The sequence below is a fragment of the Carcharhinus amblyrhynchos genome, chromosome 2 (assembly GCF_965287045.1).
Source record: "Carcharhinus amblyrhynchos chromosome 2, sCarAmb.v2.hapA, whole genome shotgun sequence".
NCBI classification, from domain to species: Eukaryota; Metazoa; Chordata; class Chondrichthyes; order Carcharhiniformes; family Carcharhinidae; genus Carcharhinus; species Carcharhinus amblyrhynchos.
The window spans coordinates 58,382,031-58,398,788 of NC_137325.1; positions in this window are offsets into that span (position 1 = coordinate 58,382,031).

Here is a 16,758-nt window from a genome sequence, read left to right on the forward strand (position 1 = left end):
TCGCAATGTCTCGCCGATCTGAGCCAGAGACCACTGGGTCCTGACAATCTGAACCTTGGCTTGGGGCACTCAAAACTATACATAGCGGGTCAGGCAGTATCTGTGGGGAGAGAGAGAAATCACTATCTCCACCAATGCTGCCAGACTTGCTGGGCATTTCCAACGTTTTCCGTAGATTTCCAGCATCCCCAGTACTTTTTTTGTACAGATCAATGGTAATGTCTAAATTCTTAGAAAGGTGCAGCGGAGTGAGAAACCTTTAATTTTTCTTTGAAATGACAGTCCTGTGTGTGACCCCATCATAACCAGAGAGTCTCACCATCGCCGCTATTGTTCTGGAAAATGAATGAGAACTCTGATGATTTTCGGGTTAGCTGCAGAACATTCAGCCGCTGAAACTGACGGTCCCAAGTGAACCTGTGACGCCGAGCTCCTTTGCAATTGCGGGAATGAGAAATATTACTGCGGGGAGTAGTTTTGTTTAGATTTTAACATCATTACGGTGTTTCTGAATGGAGGGATGGGGTTGCTTTTCAGCCGAAATGCATAGGCATGGGCTGAGTTGTTGGGGCCATGGAAACTCACACCCACTGTAGGAAAATCAGACGGCAATGCATTCACACCGAAGTGTGAAGTTTAAACTTCAAAAATATAAATAAAGGAATGCGTCGCTTCTCTCATTCTGAATTATCTTGACAGTTTTGTGCGTTGCATGAAGCTGAAATGACCGCTGTCAACCTCGCTCTCCCTTAATCCAGTTTGTCTGAAAGTGACGGATTTGCAAGGTGTTGCATGTTACCTGGTTACAGTGATTCTGAAATCCAACACCTACAAATTGTTAGTATCGCTACAATTATTTATGAATCATTCAGTTCTGAGAAATCAGACGACTTTTGAACAGATTAAAAGAAAATGAAACTCAATATTTCCTTCATAAGAGTATAAACCTTCGACCAAGATATAACCCGATGTTGCCTCCTCTCAAACTCCGTGATGTCCGCATTATCTGTAACAGCCATGTCACTTCTCAAGAATTGACTTCCATTTTATAAATTATGTCATGATGTCTCACTTAAAGCACGGGAAATAATATATAAAAGTGGGAGGATCGATTCTCCCATTGTACCTTCCTAAAAGGAATTACAGATAGAATTAAATAAAGACTGGAAACTATTCTAATCTTTCAAATATCAAATATTTTCACTTCGTAGTCGAAGCTTTTCTGATTCCCACTAACTGCGAGAACGTTGTTGCATTTAACACCAAGTTCCTTTCTAACTAATTTCAATTAACACCCGAGAATTAGAAAGAATCTTTTTTAAAAAAAGGGTGTCGATCCATCTAATTGAGTCTAAAATAAGAATTGTAATAACCGATTCGAATGTTAAGTATCTGCCTTCCTATGATATACCCAGGGCATATCTTCCTGACTAACCATACAAGCGGGTCAGAATGTTTTATTTGGTTAAACGATATAATTTACTAACTGGAATCCAGAAAAAAATAAACAGTCCGACACTTCCCTCTGTAAATACACAATTTCTGTAAACCTTAATGAATTTCCAATTGTAATTTACACCACCATTGTGTTTTGCTAGGTGTGTAGATATTTGCAAAGAAACTTGCAAACACATTTAGGGTCAGTGGCCCTTTGAGCCCACGTTAACTTTCAGCTGCCTTGCACGATAACACCTCGGTTGTGATTTAAAAAACAAACGAAATGGAGAAAGCAGCTCAATTTTTTTTTATTTTCTTCATGGACTGAATGAAGAAGGTGTGGCAATGTTGCTTTACAAGGCTTTGTTAACAATTCCGCCCAAAGATAACCGGAAATGCACATGATTCCATCAAATGTTATTCGAAGGATTGTTGTGGTGTCTTAATGTCCTGTCTGCTGTATAGACAACTGATGGAAATACAGAAAAGTTTACGGTGCAGAATAAAGGTCACTCCAACCCATCGCGCCCTTTCGCCTAAAACCGCCATCCAGCCTCATTCCACTTCTCATCTTCACATCTATAGAACCACTCTTATTTTTAAAAGAAATGCGATGGCGGGTGTTACTCCTCCTTTCTCTCACCCTTCAACCCCCACCCCCACCACTACTTTTTCAGGCAGCCAGGTCCAGATCTCCGTCACATTCTCAGTGAAAAGATTTCTCCAACTCCTCCGGTTTCCTCCCAAAGTATAAAGGGGGATCGGTGGCGCAAATGGGTGGGGTCACAGGGGTAGGGCTTGGGTAAAACGCTCTGTTGGCGAGTCCTACAGACTCGATGGGCCCAATAGCCTATTCTGCACTGTAGGAGTTCTATTCCCCTCCAATCCCTCTGCTAATTTCTTTAAATCGAACGAGTTATTGACCTCTGCGCTCTCTCGGCCCCTTATTATTTTATACACCTCAATTCGCCCTCTCCCCACTACCCCCCGCCCTCTGACCGGCCTCCTCAGTTACAAAGAAGACGATTCTAGCTTATTCAGTCTTTCCTCATCATTAAACCTCTCCCTTCTTGGCAAAATCCTCTCAAATCTCCTCTGAATCTTCTCCACTGCAATCATATCCTTCCTGTCATGCGATGATCACAGCTCTAGTGGGGGTTTAATCCTTGTTTTAGTCCTAGCACGACGTTCTTATCTGTACATGCTAGGCCTTTACCAATAAAGGAAATATCCTGTATGCCTATTCAACCTGTTTTGCTACCTTTAGTGGTCTGTGGATGTGCTCGCTCAAGTTCCTACGTTCCTCTACACTTTCCAGAATCTTACCTTTTACTGTGCATTCCCATTTCTTGTTGGTCCTTGCCAAATACATCACCTCACACGTCTCTGGATTGAATTACATTTGTCATTTTTCTGCACACCTGACTAGTCCATTGATATCTTCCTGGGTGTACAGTTTTCTTCTCCCTATCAAACACAATCAATTTTGGCATCATCTGCAAATTTCTGAATCACATCCCTTACATGTAAGTCTAAATCATTGATATAGACCTCAACAGCAAGGAACCCAGTACTGAACATTGTGGAGCCCCACTGGGAGCAACCTTCCAGTCACAAAAAGGCCAATCAACTGGCCATTTGCTTCCTGCTGCTCAGCCAGTTTTGGATCCAGCTTGTCACTTTCCTTTGGATCCCATGAGCTTTTAGTTTCCTGAGCAGATTGTCATGTGGGCCCTTGTAAAAGCCTTGCTAAAATCCACGTAGATGACATTAAATGCACTGCTTTCCATACTGCTGCCTCAATAAATTCAATCAGATGCAACATTTCTATAACAAATACTTGTAATTGTTCTTGATATATACCTCTCTGAAAGTTGACTTATACATTCACTCAGAACATTTTCTAGTAACTTGCAGACCACTGAATATTGGTTGATTGGCCTGTAATTACACAAGCTATTCCTTCCTCCAATTTTCAGCAAAGATACAATGTTAGCAACCCTCCAGCTTTCCTGTACCAGACTTGTGGCCAATGAGGATTGTATAAATGATGGTCAGAGTCTCTACTATTTCTTCCCAACAGCCTAGAATACATTTCTTTCAGGCCTCACGATCTATCCTCTCTCAAGGGTGTTAAACTCTTTAATATTTCCTCCATCATTATGTTTATCCCACCCAATATTCCACACTCCTCCTTAATGTGAAAGTCTGTTTCAACCATCTCTTTTGTGAAAACCGACATGAAATATAACTGCAGAATTATACCCAAGTCTGCAGCCTCCACACGCTTTAACTTTTAGATCTCTAATTGACCTTATTCTTTCTTTTAGATTTTAATCTCTAACCTAAGCTTTATTTTGCTTTAGCCTATTCTAGGTGCTTTTTGACATTCTGGTGGTCTAAATTTGTAAGTCATGTCCTTTTTCTTTGTGGGAACAGACTTGTTTTGAACCTGTTTTAGCTCCTCCTTGAATCATAGAATCCCTACAGTGCAAAAGGAGGCCATTTGGCCCATCAAGTCTGCACAGACCACAATCCCACTTACGCCTTATTCCCATAACCCCACATATTTTACCCTGCAAATTCCCTGACACACGGGTCAATTTAACATGGCCAATCAACCTAACTTGCACACATTTTTGGTCTGTGGGAGGAAACATGTGCACCTGAGGGAAACCCATGCAAGCATGGGGAGAATATACAAACTCCACACAGACAGTGACCCAAGGCCAGAATTGAACCCGGGTCCCAGGTGCTGTGAGGCAGCACTGCTAACCATGGTGCCAGCACACCACTCATGTGAATGGCCCCACTGTTCTGACACTGATTTCTATTCAAGTCAGTGTTTCCAGTCTACTTTTTCTAAATCACAATTCAGTTCAGTAAAGTTGTCCTTTTCCCAATTTAAAGTATGTACCCTTGATCTATTTTTGCTCTTTTCCATAACTAAGCTAAATCAACACAAATTATGAAGCAGATTGAGATGGTGCCGGAGTGTGACGATTTTTTGCGAGCTATGCCAAGCATATCCTCTAATTCTATCTTTTACTCTTATTTTATCCTTTTACAACTCTACTGTAACTCTTTTAAACTGTCTAACAATGTTCTGCTTCAATCTCTTCTTTCTCTACATCCTAGCCAAGACTGTAACACTACATTCTGCACCCTCGCCTTTCCTCCTCTATGGATGGTATGCTTTTGTCTGTATACCCTGCAAGAAACAATACTTTCCACTGTATGCTAATACATGTGACAATAATAAATCAATACAAATCAAAATCACTACCACTAAAATGCTGTCTCACTGACATCCCTTCCAGCTGCCCAGATTCATTCCCCAAAACCTAATCCAAAACAGCCCCTTCTCTTGTTGAGCTTGCTACATTCTGGCTAACATAAAAGCTCTTCTGAATTTTGCAACCTCTAGTCTTTTCACACTGAAATTATCCCAGACAATATATTGGTGGTTGAAATCCCCAACCATTACTGCCCTGGGTGACACTAACTTCAGATTGATGGTTCAGCTATATTGTTTATACTACTGAGACAGGAATCTCTTCGACTACAGATACTTAGTCTCTTTATGTCACACCACTGGAGGCAACTCTTAACATCCTCCCTGGCTTTCACCGGGTGTGTAGGATGGAAATAATCTTGTCCAGTGCCACTTGTATGTTGGGTCAGTCATCCTAGACTGGTCTCTTGTACCCCTTCGTCTACGTGTTCAGGTTAGCAGCGGCAAAAGCATGTGACTTGTATTCTGTGAAAGATTAAGAGGCAAGTTAAGAGGCAACACTTAACATTCTCCCTGGCTTTCACCGGGTGTGTAGGACGGAAATAATCTTGTCCAGTGCCACTTGTATGTTGGGTCAGTCATCCTAGACTGGTCTCTTGTACCCCTTCGTCTACGTGTTCAGGTTAGCAGCGGCAAAAGCATGTGACTTGTATTCTGTGAAAGATTAAGAGGCAAGTTAAGAGGCAACACTTAACATTCTCCCTGGCTTTCACCGGGTGTGTAGGACGGAAATAATCTTGTCCAGTGCCACTTGTATGTTGGGTCAGTCATCCTGGACTGGTCTCTTGTACCTCTTCGTCTACGTGTTCAGGTTAGCAGCGGCAAAAGCATGTGACTTGTATTCTGTGAAAGATTTAGAGATATCGAGATTGAGAAGATTCCGAACATAACAACTTGGTTAACGTGGCCCTCGACAGAGCGTGAAATGAGGATGTGCGTAACTGCCTTAAGGTCAAGCTCCCAAATCTCCTACATGCCCAATTTTCCTTCTGTTGCTTTATCTGATCCGTCCTCTAAATGCGATACTTCTCCAACAACCAAACTGTCTCAGTTAACCAATTCAATCATTTCAGAGGGGTGAATATTACTGGTGTTGAATATTGAATCCTGCGGAGTGAACAAAAGCGATTGTTTTTTTTTTGCATTTTTTCCCGTTTTTTACTGTTAACTCTTATAAATTTCCCTTGTTTCCCACGCGATGCAGTGGCATTTGCAGTGGACTCCATACAAAGCTGAATTATTGAATTTAATCTTTCCGGACCAAGTGACTTTCCCCAACCCATTTGCTGTGGCTGAGTTATTAAAGAATTAAAGACAAACAAGGAACCCCCTAATTTCTCTTTCTCGAAGCTTACTATCAAGGCATAACTTTTGAATGGAGAATCCTAGTTTTGAGTATAAAACACATTTAACAAACAATTCAAAATGTATTTCTCCAAATTAAAGGCATTATTTAGATTCCTGGTAGTATTTTGCGTGTTTCGCTTTGGAAAATTGTTTTTGTGAATTTTCAGGATTGAGCCGTCCTCCAGCAATTATTTTACAAATAATGAATCGTTTATTTAATAGATTAGTTAGAAGATTTCATGTCAGGGTTCAGCACCAAAACTAACATTGCTAACTACTTCGATATTTGCGCTGTTGGTACCCGAACATCATTAAAACATTTCAAATCGTAACTTTAAGGTCAGCTGCATGTGATATTACAACTTCACCTCCAAGAGAATGCTCCCGACTCACTAGAAACTGACTTCTCAGCCCTTCTTTTGGATTTTTGCTCACATAACCTGTGATTCGAATAAAACTAAAGTCGTATTTCTAATCTGAGGAGCTTCACTTTCAAGATTAAGCTTCTTGTAATGCAATGCTGTTAAGCAGGAAAAGAGAAACACGATTCTGCAGGTGTCATTCTTACATCTGAAGAAATGAGTGTTCTTGTTTGCTGCTTCTTCACTCTTTTTCCCCAACCTGACGCACGTTGTGTTAACAGTTGTACAGATGGCAGCAGCTTCCAGCAGAGAATTCTCAATGTTTGGATCAGAAGAGGACAATCGTTGTCCGGGAGGTGGATAGATGGGCAGAAAGAAAAAGACTTTCCATTTGAGGTCAACTGAGACAGTGAAGTCAATAGTTTAAACAAGACTGAAGATGGAGTTGTCAATGGTGCAAAGTGGTAACTTTTTTTTATTCATTTGTGGGACATGGGTGTCACTGACCGGCCAGTATTTGTTGCCCATCCCTAGTTGCCCTTGAGAAGGTGGTGGTGAGCTGCCTTCTTGAACCACTGCAGTCCATGTTCTGTGGGTTGACTCACAATGTCATTAGGGAGAGAATTCCAGGATTTTGACCCAGCGACTGTGAAGGAACAGCAATATATTTCCAAGTCAGGATGGTGAGTGGCTTGGAGGAGAACTTGCAGGTGGAGGTCTTCCCATTCATCTGCTGCCCTTGTCCTTCTAGATGGAAGTGGCCATGGGTTTGGAAGGTGCTGTCCAAGGATCTTTGATGAATTGCTGCAGTGCATCTTGTAGATAGTACAACTGCTGCTATTAGTGTCAGTCATGGAGGGATTGAATGTTTGTAGATGTGATGACAATCAAGCAGGCTGCTTTGTCCTGAATGGTGTTAAGTCTCTTGAATGTTGTTGGAGCCCATTCAGGCAAGTGGGGAGTATTCCATCATACTCCTGACTTGTGCCTTGTAGATGGTTTTAGGTTTTGGAGAGTCAGGACCAGAGTTACTCGCCACAGTATTCTTAGTCTCTGACCTGCTGTTATAGCCACGATGTTTATATGGTGAGTTCAGTTGAGTTTCTGGTCAATGGTAACCTCAAGGATGTTGACAGTAGGGGATTCGGTGATGGTGAACCATTGAGTACCAAGGGGCAATGGTTAGAGTGTCTCTCATTGGTGATGGTTATTGCCTGGCATTTGTATGGAGTGACTGTTACTTGCCACTTGTCAGCCCAAGCCTGGATATTGTCCAAATCTTGTTGCATTTGAACATGTACAACTTTAGTATCTGAGGAGTCATAAATGGTGCTGAACATTGTGCAGTCATTGGCAAACATCTCCACTTCTGACCTTATGATGGAGGGAAAGTCATTGATGAAGCAGCTGAAGATCATTGGGCCTAGGACACTACCCTGAGGGACTCCTGCAGAGATGTTTTGGAGCTGAGATGACTGACCCTCCACAACCACAACCACAACCATCTTCCTATGTACTAGGTATGACTCCAACCAGTGGAGAGTTTGTCCCCTGATACCCATTGATTCCAGTTTTGCTAGGGCTCCTTGATACCACACTCTGTCAAATGCAGCGCTGATGTCAAGGGCTGTCACTCTCACCTCACCTCTAGAATTCAACTCTTTTGTCCCTATTTGAACAAAGGTTGTAATGAGGTCAGGAACTGAATGACCCTGGCAAAACCCAAACTGGGCATCACTGAGCAGATTATTGCTGAGCAGGTGCTGCTTGATAGCACTGTTGGTGAACTCTGCTATAACTACTGATGATCGAGAGTAGTCTGATTGGGCCGTGATTGGTCAAGTTGGATTTGTCCTGCTTTATGTGTACAGGACATACCCGGGCAATTTTCCACATTGTCGGGTAGATGCCAGTGTTGTAACTGTACTGGAAGGGCTTGGCTAGAGGAGCAGCAAGTTTTAGAGCAGTATTGCTGGAATGTTATCAGGGCCCATTGCCTTTGCAGAAACCAATGCCTCCGGCTGTTTCTTGATATCATGCAGAGTGAATCAAATTGGCTGAAGACTGGCATCTGAGATGCTGGGGATCACTGGAAGAGGCCAAGATGGATCATCCACTATTGATTAGGCCTAGCACTGAGCTGCAGAAACTGTTCCTTTGAAGAACTGAAAGCCTCAAGAAAGGCAAGAAAGCTCAATGATTCAGATATTTGGACGATTATGAAAGTATACTTTTGTTCTTATGAGAATATAATCTTCTACCTTTTGCCTTGATCATGAAAATACTTTTTGTTTGGTTTGCAAAGTTGTGTTTCAGTTGCTGTCTCGAAAGATTAGTGCTATAGACAACTGTGATAAGGACAATATTTAACAGAGCTCGCTGATCCCTGAACGAATAGAAATACTTGGAGAATTTGTGCTTGGCAACCAACAGGCAAATCAGGTTCTTTATGTGGCCTAGCAATTAACACAGCAGCTATACAGGCATTTCCTTTTATTATGCTAGATCTATCAACATCCTGTAACCTGTGTGTTACACGGCAAGACAAATAAGAAACAACCAGCATTTGCAATAACCATTGATTGGAAGGCCTACTTTTAGCATTCTTGTGGCAGCATTAGGACAATGCAAAAGCACGTTTTAAATATTGCCACCAAAGAGCCTATTGCAATTGCCAACCTAGCCTGTGGAGAGTTTTAAAAACAGGAGAGAAGGTGTGGGAAGTCATTCAACTGGAATTCACCACAGGCCATTTTACAGTCCCTCAGTTTTTGGAAGTGCTGACAGCCCTGCAGCACTGATTGAGTTATGGGGCAGAGGGAAGATGGATGTAGCATCATAGCTGAGTTCAAGTTGCCCACACACATGCAATTTTCAGCAATGCCTATTGGATATCAATCAGTAACATTTCATTTTCTTCACTCTAGCCAAGGAAGCCAATTGAGCCAATTGTAATACTCTTTCACTCACCCTGATTGAAATCAGCTAATATAATGGCGGTTATCCCAGTGACCTTTCAGTCATTGGGTTAGACTTCACATACCCCACAGGAAGGTTAGAAGGTGGAAGTCACTTTAAATGTAATGAGTCTGACAATCCCTCTACTGACTCACCACTTTCCCCAGCACAATTATACAGGTGGTTGGGGGAGGAGAGGGGCATTTGGTGGCCTGCCCATGAATGGGCCAATTGAAGCCATCAAGTGGGCAATTCATTCCCACTTCAATGCCTCAACTGAGATTTAATTGGCAAAGAGTGAGGTCTCCACAGCCCATTAAAAGTTCTTCACAAGTTGTAACCCCCACCGCCCCCCCAACCCCCATCCCCACCACTTCCCCCCACCCCCACCCAGATGCCCTCTAGTTTTTCAGCTGGAGTCTTCTACCATCCTCCCCCTGCCTCACCAGCATCCACCCATGCTTCTACTCTATTCTGCCCCAACCTCCCCCTCTCCAGGGATCCAGTGATGATCCCTGGTGAAGGTATAATATCAGTACTGGCCACAATTCCCAATGAGGCAAAGAATTATCAAGACATGAAATGTTAACTCTATACTTTCTCCACAGATGCTGCCAGACCTGCTGAGATCTTTCAACATTTTCTGATTTTGTCCCAATGGCCTTAACAATCCTAAAGATCTGCCAGGTCCTTCGTGGCTGGCAGCTCTCTAAGGTAGGATTTCCTGTCATTGAAGAGCAAAAGTCCCATACCCAGTCTATTAATCTCTAGTAGTTATCCCCTGACTTTTTAACTAGTGCAGGGGGAGCATGGGGACTCCAGTATCTCATCAAATCCAGTCTACTAGTGCTTAATGCTCGATCTATTGACGCCATTGCTTATTTTCATTGGCAGAATTATGCTTAATGTTTTCTTTCTGTTACTGTTTCTCGGTTGCTAATTTTGGCTGGTTTAGAAGTTTTGTCAAATTTCTGACGCTACCGTTGTTCTGGCGAACCCATAATGGTGGCCAATGAGTTTCCAGAAGTTATCTCCTTTAACTTAAGACATCAAAATAGGAGCAGATTGACACCATGAGACCCAATGAACGTGCTGCCCCATTCAATACAATTGTGGCTATCATCAGCCTCAATTTCACTTTCCAGCCCATTCTCCACATTTCTTCTTCCTCGGAAGATCCAAAAATCTATTTCAACTGTTGAATGTACCCAATGGTGGAACATTCACAACTCTGTGAAGTAGAGAATTTCAAAGATACACAATCATCTTAGTGAAAGAATTTCTCCTCATCTCAGTCTTACATGATTGATTTTTTATCCTGAGACTGTGCCCACATATTCTAGATTCCACAACAAGGGAGAACAACCTCACAGTGTCTACCATGTCAAGTGCCCTTTAGATTGTTGTATGTTTCAATCAGCTTTTTAACTCTCATTCCTCTATCCTCCAGAAGAATCAGCCCAATTTACGCAATCTCTCACCATAGGAACAAATCTAATGCCTATTCATTGTACAGTCTCCTTAAGGCAAATATATCCTTCCTTAGATATGGAGACCAGAATTGCACATGTTACTTCCAGGTATGGTCTCACAAAGCCCTGTACAATTGTAGAAAGACTTGTTTATTCTTGTATTCCAATCCCTTTACAATAGATCACCATGCCATCTGCTTTCCTAATTGCTTGCTGTAACTGTATGCATGCTATGTGTTCCTTGTATGAGTATACCAAAGTTTTTCTGAACATCAACATTCAGAAGTTTCAATGCTTTTAATGAATGTCCTGTTTTTCTATTCATGCTATCAAAATAAATAACCTCACGACTCACCTGCATTATACCCGATCTGTCACCTTCTTGGCTATTCACTTAACCTTTCTGTATTCTTTGCAATCTCTGTATCTTCCTCACATCTTACATTCCCATCAAACTTTGTATCATCCAAAACCTTGTATGTTTACTCATGACCTCTTTAAGTCATTCATAAAGATTATTAATAGCTGAAGCCCAGGATTGATCCTTGCCATCTTTACTAGCCACAACTAACTTGTAAATGTCCTATTTATCCCTATTCCAGTCTGTTAACCTGTCCTGCATACATGCTAATACCTGTAACTCTAAGAGGCCTTATCTTATGTATCAACTCTTTGTGTGGCATCTTATGAATGCCTTTTAGAAATTTTGGAAATCCAAAAATACTACTTTTCTAAATGTAAGTCTGTGACTAGCAGTGTTCCACAGGGCTATTGATGTAATATATATAAATGATTTGGAGGAAAATGTAGCTGGCCTGATTAGTAAGTCCTCAGATGACACAAAAATTGGTGGAGTTGCAGATGGTGAAGAGGATTGTCAGAAGATATAACAAGATATAGACCGGTTAGAGACACCGGAAGGGCAGGCTGTATAACTAATATGTTTTGTCTTTATTCCACAGGTGGAGGTCCACCTCGTGTCAAGCGAGGGGCATGCACACGGCGGGTTGTGCGTGGGCTGCTCTTGGAAGTCCAGGAGTGGCCTAGTACTTCATGTCGGTGTGTGTGCTTGATCCTGGACCGATAGACGGGCTCCACAACAGCTCAGTGACTAGCACTGCTAGCTGTGCAGATACATGGATTTGGGCCTGTGTCTGTGGGAGTTTGCGCATTCTCCCTGTGGTTGCGTGGGTTTCCTCCGGGCACTCCGGTTTCCTCCCACACCCCAAAGATGTGCTCTTAGGCTAATTGGTTTCCACCAAATTGACACTATTTCTTCCCTGAATCTGACTGAGTAGGGTCCCATTCGTAGACATGCAGGGTAGAATAGGTGTAGGGCGATGTGGCGGCGCGGGCTCGTTGGGCCGAAGGGCCTGTTTCCCGTGCTGGGTTGTTCTTTGTTCTTTGTTTGAGTGGAGAAATGAAAGATGGAGTTTAATCCAGACAAGTATGAGATAATACATTTTCAAGGGTTCAATGCAGGAATTAGACAGTAAATGGGACAACCCTTAGGAGTATTGACAGGCAGAGAGATCTGGGCATACATGTCCACCGATCACTGAAAATGGAAATGCAGGTGGATAAGGTAGCCAAGAAAGCATACGGCACGCTTGCCTTCATCAGTCAGGACATTGAGTGTAAAAATTGGCAGGTCATGCTGCAGCTGTACAGAACCTTAGCTAGGCCTCATTTAGAATATTATGTACAATTCTGGTCACCACATTACTAGAAGGATGTGGATGTTTTGGACAGGATACAGAAGAGATTTACCAGGATATTGCCTGATCTAGAGGATATTAGCTATGAGGAGATGTTGGATAAACTCAGTTTGTTCTCACTGGAACGACGGAGGTTGAGGGGTGACCTGATAGAGGTTTACAAGATTATGAGTGGCATGGATGTACTGGATAGTCATATGCTCTTTCCTAGGGTAGAAAAGACAAATATTAAGGGACATAGGTTTAAGGTGCATGGGGAATAGCTTAGAGAATATGTGCAAGGCAAGTTTTTACACAGAGGGCGATGAATGTCTGGAACGTGCCTGGCTAGGGAGGTGGTGGGAGCAGGTATGATACTGGCACTTAAGAGGCAGCTAAACAAATTCATGAATAGGATGGGAATGGAAGGATTTGAACTCCGTAAGTGCATACAATTTTAGTTTAGGCAGGCATCATGATTGGCACAGGCTTGGAGGGCTGAAGGGCCTGTTTCTGTGCTATACTCTTCTTTGTTCTCTGTACATTGGTTGGCTTCCCTTTATCTACCCTACTAGTTAAATCTCAAAAAACTAAAAACCACGTTGACTCTGTCAGATCATACTCTGATTTTTGAAGTGCATTAAGACTTAATAATAATAGATTCTAACATATTCACTCTGACTGACATCAGATTAACTGGCCTCTGGTTCTATGCTTTCTATCTCCCTCATTTCTTGAATTCCTTCATTTGCTAACTTTCAATCCACTCAGATCATTCTAAAATCTAGGGAATTTTAGGAAATCATGACTAGTGCATCCACTATCTCTGCAGCAATAGTATTTTGGATTCCAGGGTGTTGAACATCAGATCCTGGAGATACATTAATTTATAGTTACTTAAATTTCTCTAATATTTCTTCTTTGCTGATGTTGATTACTTAAAGTTCTTCATTCGTATAAGCCACTCAGTTACTCTTTATTTCTGTTATGCAATTTTTGTCTTCTATTGTGAAGGCAGATAATAAATATTTGGTTAATGTCTCTGCCATTTTTTCATTTCCAATCATAGTTTTTCTGTCTCAAGCGCCAAGAAAACAATACATATTTAGCTACTCTCCTCCTTTTTATTTACTTGTAAAAGCACTTACAATTGTATTCAGCCACAATTTATAACCACATAGCCTAGAATATCCCTTAGTGTACCTAACCCATCAAAGCAAGCAATGAAACCTAATTCAATGAGGAGTGCAGGAGAATACGCCAGTTGCAGCTCCAAGCATACCTAAAAACGAGGTGCTGACCTGGTGAGGCTGGACTATATGCATGTGAAATAACAGAGCACCGTGCTTTAGACAGAACTAAACAAACCTACAATCAGCAGATCAGATAAAACTCTGCAGACTTGCCACACCCAGCTGCAAATGGTGATGGATAAGCAAACAACGAACAGGAGGAGGATGCTTCACAAAAATCCCTATCCTCAATGGTGAGGAGCCCAGCATAACAGTGTAAAAGACAAGAGTGAAGTATTTACAGCCAACTTCAGCCAGGAGTACATAATGGACGCTTCATTTCAGCCTCCTCCCGAGTTCCCTTGTATCATAGATAGCAGTCTTCAGTTAATTCAATTCTCTCTCCATGATATTAAGAAACAAACTGTTGGCACTGCATATTGCAAAGGCTTTGGATCCTGACAACATTCTGGCTGTGCTACTGGAGCCTTGTGCTGCAGAATTAGTCATGTCCCTAGTTCTTACTGTATAGCTGCAACACTGGGATCTGCTCAGAAATGTAGAAAATTGTTAAGGTACGCCCTATCCACAAATAGCAGGAAAAATCTAATGTAGATATTAAAAAAGTAGTGGTCCTTGCCTTGACCCTTGTGAAAACTGCTGCCAAGCATCCTGAAATCTGGAAAGCAATCATTCAACATGACTCACCATTTTCCCTTATAAAGACAATTTTCTTCTCCAACCTATATTGATTCTTCTATTCCATGACCCCCAATTTTGTTAATGAGCTTTTTTATGTGGTACTCTGTCAAATACTTCCTTCAAGCTTCTTTCCTTCAACTGAAAACATCCAATGCATTCCGCTCTTCAACCTTCTCTATTAACTCATCAAAAATTCAATCAAATTAGTGAAAAGTGATCTTATACAAATTCACTGAAAAAATCTATTGGTCTCAATCTTGAACATACGCAATGATTGTATCCTCACAGCCTCCTGGCGTTGAGAATTCCAAAGATTCACTGCCTAGTGAATGAAGAAATTCTTCCTCATCTCAGGCCTAAATGGCCTATTCCTTATCCTAAGACAATGTCCCCGAGTTCTAAACCCCCATCAAGGAAAGTATCCTTCCAACATTTACCCTGTTGAGCCCTATAAGAATTTCAATGAGATTGCCCCCATTCTTCCAAACTTTAGAGAATACAGGCCTAGGGTGGGATTTTACAGCCTCGCTCGAGTGAGACCAGGAAACCCTGCTTGAGGTCAACGGGCATGGTAGAATTCCGGCGCTAGTCACCCTAATCTTCCTCATAGAACAAATTCACCATCCTAGGGATCAGTTTGCTGAAACTTGTTTGCACAGATTTAGGAGTATTACAAAAAGAACAAAGAGGGAAATTGGAAGTAATTTTTTTAATGTAACTGGCTTTTCGAACATTGTGGAATCAGATATTCAGCATTCATGATTCTGACCCTGGCAATTAATTTAATTTGTGCTGTCTAGTCACGGCTCTGTTGCAGTTCATGAGGGCAATGAAAGAACTACTTAGGATCGATGGCCAACCACACCTCTGTAAATGCACGTCAGAAAGCCCAGAGACCCAACGACTTGCCCTCCTTAGTTCCATGTGTAAGAATGCTGATCCTTCACATTGCAAAGAAAATCCACATCAAACCCACTATCATTTTCTTGGTCTGGATACCTCCCTCCTGCAGGTGAGATCTGCTAATGTCCTTCTGGAATTCATATTCTTCATCTTTCTGGGGAAACTGCCTGGCATCAAGTGTTACATGGGGCCCCTTATTGGGCCAAGAAAATGAGAACCATCAGTGTAGAGAATGTCAACACTTGCTTTCCCCTTCTTATAACTAGCCTTGTTGCAAACTTCAACTGCTGCTTGAAATACGGGTGATGTTGGTTGAATAACTGCTCCATCTTTCTATTTGTGCTAGCGTGAGACCCAAATTCATTTTGGTTCAGGAATCATAAATGGTACCAGAGTGCAGCCTGCTTGTTGGAGAGTGAGATATTATCTAATTCATAAGCACTGGCCAGAGGTCAGACCTGCAATGAAAAGTGATGCTTGAAGGATTTAACTCGGCCAGCAGCTAACTGGAGGCAGTGAGCCACCTCTGCTTCTCCTGTGCCACCAAAATAGAAGTTACCTCCAACATCTCCACAATGACCACATATTAGACCACTGAAAGTAAGGGACAACTTGGGCAGGCAACGGCCTAGTGGTTTTAACCCAGAAACTCAGCTAATGTTCTGAGGACCCGGGTTCAAATCCAGCCACGCAGACCGTGGAATTTGAATTCAATAAACAATGTCTGGAATTAGGAATCTACTGATGACTATGAAATCATTATTGATCATTGTAAAAACCCATCTGGTTCACTAATGTCCTTTAGGGAAGGAAATCCGCCACCCTTACCTGGTCTGGACTACATGTGAATCCAAAACCACAGCAGTGTGGTTGACTTTCAACTGCCTTCCAAAGGCACTAGGGAAGGGCAATAAATGCTGGCCAACTAGTGATGCCCATGTCCCACAAATGAATTTTTAAACAATGGGCTGAATGTAAACAACATATGCTCTGTCAATTTATACCTGGACTTTGTTGTTGGAACCCTATAGGTTTCAGGCAGGTCTGATGCTCACGTATTGAAGGCCTGCTGTCTGATGTCACCTCCAGAATTCAGCTGTTTTGTCCATGTTTGCACCAAATTTGGAGTGAGGTCTGGAGCTCAGCGCCCGTGGCAGAAACCAAACTGAGCACAGGGAGAAGGTTGTTTCTGAGTAAATTTTGCTTGGAAGCACTGTTGACCACACATCTTCTATAACTTTGTTATTGATTGAAAATAGATTGATGGGCTACAGATTTTCCTTGCTTTCTGTGGACAGGATATATCTGGGCAGCTATCCACTTTGTTGGGTAGATGCCAGTGTTGTAACTGTA